This window comes from Chrysochloris asiatica, unplaced genomic scaffold, assembly GCF_000296735.1.
Source record: "Chrysochloris asiatica unplaced genomic scaffold, ChrAsi1.0 scaffold00417, whole genome shotgun sequence".
Lineage (NCBI taxonomy): Eukaryota > Metazoa > Chordata > Mammalia > Afrosoricida > Chrysochloridae > Chrysochloris > Chrysochloris asiatica.
This window is the reverse complement of record NW_006408935.1, coordinates 1,473,567-1,480,313: the sequence shown is the minus strand read 5'-3', so window position 1 is coordinate 1,480,313 and position 6,747 is coordinate 1,473,567. Positions and strand designations below refer to the sequence as shown.

At 40.8% G+C, this 6,747-nt stretch overlaps 1 pseudogene; it reads right to left on the bottom strand.

The window, feature by feature from the left end:
- Positions 1 to 4,035, bottom strand: part of LOC102814190 — a 7,327-nt pseudogene extending 3,292 nt beyond the window's left edge.
- Positions 4,036 to 6,747: the final 2,712 nt, after the last annotated feature.

Sequence of the window (6,747 nt, the reverse complement as noted above, 5' to 3'; positions counted from 1 at the left end):
TAGCCTAATATGAGGTCTCTTTCCCTCCTTACAGCCCTCTCCATCTCTTTCCTGTGTTAAATAAATGCAGGAACAAAAAGCAAACAAGAAAAGTTCAAGGCCTGCTCTTGGGCTGAGTATCTGTCAGCCGCTTGGTTTTAAGTGGGTACTGTCTCTTTAAATTTCGAGGAGCTCTATGCACATGCATAGTAGAACCCTCCTAGGGTGGGGCTGGAGTATCCACCAGCTCAGGCACCCCTATAGTCACCAGAATGGAGGTACGCACACAGCAAGGGACCAACGAAAAGATACCAAAAGGAAAAAAGAATGTCCACACCTCTATCTCTTTGGCGCTGTCATGCGTCCGTGGCTGCTCTGATCCTTTCCCTGCTTGGCCCCACAGAAAATGGCGGCTCCTGGAGCAGCTGAGTGTCCCGAACCGGGAAGCAATTGATTTCTTGCTTCTGCCACAAGCTCCCCAGCTGTAAGTCTTCCAAACTTCTAGATATTCCTTTATATGTGGTTCAGAGTACTGGGACCATTCCCTGAGCCTTCTTGGTCCTGTATTCTGTGTTGTTCTTGGCAGAGCTCGTCACTACACTTCCACCCAATCTGCCATTTTTTTCCGGAAGTCAACAAGTCTACATTTTAAAAGAGCTGATACAGTCATATGGTTCAAATTTTAAAAAATTTGACTGCCCAGGTTATTTCTTTATGTAACTTTCCAGACATATTTTTTGTTTCTCAAAAATCTATATAGTATAGCACACTATGTACTATAGATTTTGCTGCGTATCTTTTTCACTTGACAGTTTATCCATTTTCTCTTGTATACCTCCTCATACTTAAGTGAAATAAGGCCTTTGCTATAAAATAGTGTCCCTTGATTTCTTCTAGAGCTTTTTAAGACTTCTTTACATTTTAAATATTTAATTCATGTGAACATTACCTTTTGATAAAATACGGGAAGCAGATTCAACTATTTGTTGTACTGTGGTGTCTTGTGTGTGCCTGTGATTTTGGAAGCTATGCCACTGGCATTTTAAATACCGGAAGGATCATCCATGGTGGACAGGTTTCAGATGAATTTCCAGACTAACAATAGGAAGGAGAGCTGGACTACTACCAGATATTTATTCTTTGAAGACCTTATGATTAGCAATAAAACACTGTCAGTTAGCCCAGAATATGGAATATTGAAATATCTGAAGAACACCAGAATATTGTCAGATAGAGTGTTGGAAAATCAGCCCTGTAGGTTGGAAGGCACTCAAAATATGACTGGGAAAGAGCTGCCTCCTTAAAGTAGAGTTGACCGTGATGATGTGAATGGAGTAAAGCTTTCAGGACCTTCATTTGCTGATGGGGTCCAACTCAAAATTATGAGAAACAGCTGTAAACACCCATTAATAATCAGCATATGGGATATACAAAGTATGAATTTAAGAAGCTTATAAGTTGTCAAAAATTATATGGAATTCATTAACACCGATATCTTAGGCATTAGTGAGCTGAAATAGACCGGTATGGCATATTTTTGTCCATTCCAAATAGAAGTGACCAATTGGAATGTGGAAATCATCAAAAAATATCATTAATATCACACTTAAATAATTTTTTGCTGAAAATAATGAAAAATCAGTTGAAACAGTACATCAACAAGGAACTGCCAGAGGTTCAAGTCGGATTCAGAAGAGAACATGGATCTAGGGATATAATTTCTCCCATCAGATGGATCTTGATTGAAAGCAGAGAATAACAGAAAGAAGTTTACTTGTACTTTATTGACTATGCAAAGGTTTGGACTGTGTGGATCATGACAAACTGTGGATATCATTAGGAAGAATGGGTATTCCAGAACACTTAACTGTGCTCATGAAGGACTTTGTACATAGACCAAGAGCAGTCATTTGAGCAGAACAAGAGGATGCTGACTCTTTTCAACTAAGGAAAGGTGTGGGCCAGGGTTGTATCCTTGCACCACACTTATTCAATCTCTACGCTGAGCAAATGAAGATGAGTGTGACATCAGGATTGAAGGAAGACTCAGTAATAACCTGTGATATGCAGATGATACAACCTTTAAGTCAAAGAGGACTTAAAATATTTACTGATGAAAAGAATCCTTCAGTATGGATTGCACCTCATTGTAAAGAAAATGAAAATCCTGCAACTGGACCAGTAAACATCATGAAAAATGGAGAAAAGATTGAAGGTATCAAATGCTTCATTTTCCTTGGATGCACAATCAGTGTTAATGGAAGCAGCAGTCAAGCAACCAAGCGATGTATTGCATTAGGCAAATCTGCTACAAAAGTCCTCTTTAAAGTGTTCACAAGCAAATACATCACTTTAAGGAATAAGGTACACTTGCCCCAAGCCATGGTGTTTCCAATGGCCTCATAGGGTACTTTCAATGGACTCATTCAAATGAAATTTGTTTTTGTTTTTGTTAAGTGCCATCAAACTGGGTTCTGACTCATAGTGACTCTGTATAAGGTTTCCAAGGAGTAGTAGGTGAGTTCGAACTGCTGACCTTGCAGTTCAAACTGATCTTGAGATCCTGTGTATTATCCTACAGTACCAGAACATGTAAGAAGAATTGATGCATTTGAGTTGTAGTGTTGGAGAAGAATATTAAAAGTACCATGGTATTCCAGAAGAACAAATGAATCTGCATTGGAAGAAGTACAGAAAGAATGCTCCTTAGAAGCCAGGATGGTGAGTTTTAGTTTTTCATACTTTATATATGTTATCAGGCGGTACCAGTCCCTAGAAAAAGACATCATGCTTAAGAAAGTGGAGGGTAAGTGAAAAAGAGGCTGGCTTGGCACAGCGGTAGCAGCAATGAACTCAGGTGTAACAACAATTGTAAGGGTGGTTTAGGACTGGATAGTGTTTAGTTCTGTTGTGCATAGGGTTGCTATGAATCAGAGTTGTCTCAAGGCACCTAAAAACAACAGCGACTAAAGTTACTAAAAATTAATCAAGGTCTCAGTTGTGACATCTTCTCTATCCCATCCTTCACCTGAATTCTTCCTCTCAACCCCAGTCCTATCCATGGAAGCTGAGACTGTTGTAGCCTGGGACTATTTCCCCACTAGGCTGGGAAATCTGGAACACAGGACCTGGAAGTGGTCCTCTGTGGTACTTTAGCACATAGAATGAAGCTGGATACAAGCATTGGAATGGGAATTAAAATAAGCACAGAGTGTCTGCTGGATAAAAGAACTGGTTGGATAATGATGTAGGGTAACTGGATAAGAAGTGGAGATATTCTTCCCCAGATATTCCCCGTGAATCCTGGACTATACAATAAGGCAGGAATTAGGGAGAAGCACAAACATCCAGGAGAATAAAGACCTTTGAAGAAATGTAATTTTAAGGAGAAAAAAAGTTCAGGGGAGGGAATTTCACTTGCTGAGCACATGCTAAGTGGTATCTGCCCTCACACAATGTTGCTCTTCTAACAACAGACCAGATCTTTCTGACCAAATTCACAATCTTTCCCCTGCTAATCACACTGAGTACCAGGCCCTGCATCTGGCTTCTGCACCTATTCTCTCTAAGCAATTAGGGCAGACTCAGCAGAAAGATCGTCCCCCATCCCCAACAAAGCCAAGCAACGGGGCTCAAGGAAGAGGTCCTGACCTCTTCCTCACCCTTCAATCTCCTGTCCTCCGGTCTTTCAGGAGCTTTGCATCTCCTGTTGGCAGCACTCCTGGTATTGTGGGTACTTGGCAAGGTTGTACAGGACCCAGGAGAGGCCACTGGCTGTGGGGTCATGGCCTGAGGGGCAGCCAGGAGGGCCTGTGTCACTGGGTTACTTCAGGACCAAAGGTCAGACAGGTCCTCAAGGAGGATGGGGAGGGTGTGGCAGGATGGTGTGGTCTAGGGTCCACTGGCCAAGTCCCTGGAAAGAAGAGTTTCCTGTCCCCAGTACAATTCCATGTTGGGACCCTCACCTTCAAACATAAAGGTCTTGGCCTCTGCACGGATATCCTCATCTGACAATGCTTTCCCTGATTCATACTGGAAAGAACACAAGATCACCATCATCCCTTAATCACACCAGCTACAGGTCTTTGGAACTTCTGGTTTGGTGCTGTGGGATAAGCACAGGATTGCAAGGTCAGTTTAAACCACAAGATCAGTGGTTCAAACTCATCAGTTGCTCCTCAGAAACCCTACAATGAGTTGGAACTGACTTAATGGCACATAAAACCAACAACAACAAGGGTCTTTGAGCCTAACTGCAGAGATACAAACAATGCACACATTCCAGTGGATGTGACATACTGAAACAGACTAGGAAGAAAGGTCTGGCAATCTACTTCCAAAAATTTACCAATGAAAACCCTTTGGATCACAACAGAATAGTGTCCAACATAGTGCTGGATGATGAGCCCCTAGGCTGCTAGCCACTCAAAGTACACAATGGTCACAACAACAAACTTAGGCATGCCAATCACTGTGAAAATGGCCTGGGACCAGAAAATGTTTGGTTCTGCTGTGCACGAGGTCACCATGAATCAGCGCAGACACTATGGCTGAGATCGTATGCAAAAGTCCATCTTCCATCCAAAACCGCAAGCTCACTCTATAGTCCTAGACTCCTCCTTCTTCACCATTTTTGAAGGCTCCTCCCTACAGCCATCCTTTCTGTTCTTGCCTCCGGTTTTGTCCCCAGTGGGAGGATTTAGTGCTCCATGAATACTCCCATTTTTCTGCATGATGAGGAGACTTTCTAAGAAAAAAATGTGACTGGCAACATGGGTTACACTGAATGGTCACTTTCCCCGGATGTTAGAGACTGAGTATTATTGTTTGAGAACCAATTGCTTACAATCAAGGGTGGTAAATTGAGACAGTCCAGTCTTACCAGTCACAAAGTCATTTACCTACTACACCTCAGGGATTGTAAACCTAGAGACTTGGCTGTATTACTGGAGAGGGTTTGTTTATACTCCAAACAAAGTTCACTCTGCTGCTCCCCTCTCTATTTCTATGGAACACCTGGTCTATAGAAGCTATTAAACTGATAATGTAGGGTTGATCTCCTACGGGGCAAACTCTGTGGCAAATTCACATAAAAAGTTGTTAGGCACTGTTGAGTCCACTCCAACTCATAGCAACTCTATGTACAACTGTACAAAACACGTCCCGTCCTGCTCCATCCTTGCAATTGTTGTTACTGTTGGAGCCCATTGTTGCGGCCACTGTGACAAAGCATTTCATTGGGGATCGTCGTCTTTTTCTCAGATCTTCTGCTTTACCAAGCAAGATATGGGTTTCTAAGGACTGGTCCCTCCTGATAGCCTGCCCAAAGCTTGTGAGAGAAAGTCTTGGCATTCTAGCTTCTAAGGAGTATTCTAGTTGTGATTCATCCAAGATAGTTTTGTTTATTTTTCTGGCAGTCCACGGCATTCCAATATTCTTCAGCAACACCACATCAAATACATCATTCCCCCACCCCTGTTTTCTTTAGTCATTTTCCAGCTTTCACATGCATATAAGGCATAGAAATACCATGGTTTGAGTCAGGCATCAGGCTGGCATCCTCAAACTGGCATTTTTGCTCTTTAATACTTTAAAGAGATCTTTTGCAGCAGATTTCCCCAATCCTCATCATTTAATTTCTTGACCTGCTGCTTCCATGAAATCCTTGACAACATAACTTCTTTGCATTTATCAAAATGTTTCTTATTGGTCCATTTGCACTGATTTTTGTTTTCTTTACATTGAATTGTAATCCATACCGAAGGCTGTAGTCTTCAACCTTCATCAACAAATGTATCAAGTACTTTTCACTTTCAACAAGAAGGTTGTGTCATCAACATATCACAGGTTATCAACGAGCTTTCCTCCAATCCTGAAGCCATCTTCTTCTTCATATGGTTTGGCTAATCTGATTACTTGTTCAGCATATAGATTGAGTATGGTAAAAGGATGCAATTCTTTCTTGATTTTAAATTACACAGTATCCCTTGGTTCTGTTCAAATGACAGCATTCTGGTCTATGTACAAGTTTTGCATGAACACAATTAAGTGTTCTGAAATTCCCATTCTTTGCAATGTTATCCATACTTTGTTATGATTCACATGAATTCTTTTGCAGAGTCAATAAAATACAAGTAAACATCTTTCAGATATTCTCTGCTTTCAGCCCCAATCCACCTGGCATCAGCAATAATTATCCCCCAATCCATGTCCTCATGAATTCAGCTTGAACATCAGCAATTCCCTGTGAATGTGCTACTGCAATCATTTAAAATTATCTTCAGCAAAGTTTTACTTGCCTGTGAGAGTAATAATATTGTTTAGTGATTTCTGCATTCACTTTTCTTTCGAATGGGTACAAATAAAGGCTCCCTTCCAATCCTTGACCAGGTCTCCCAAATTTCTTGGCATAGATGAGTGAATACCTCCAATGCTGCATCAGTTTTTGGTTTTTTTTAAAGATTTCAATTTGTATTTCATCAATCCCTGGAGCTTTGTTTTTCTCCAATGTTTTCAGTAGTACTGGTTCTTGATCATATGTTACCTATTGAAATGGTTGAATGTCAATGGATTCTTTTTGATACAGTGACTATGTGTATTCTTTCCATCCATCTTCTTCTTTTTTTTAAATTTAAGGTTTTTATTGTGGATCGAGTGAAAGCTTACGGAGCACATCATCAGTTTCACATTCAACAATTCATATAACTTGTTTCATTACATTGATTATAATCCCCTCCATATACCATCAGTTAAAAGTATTTCTATCCA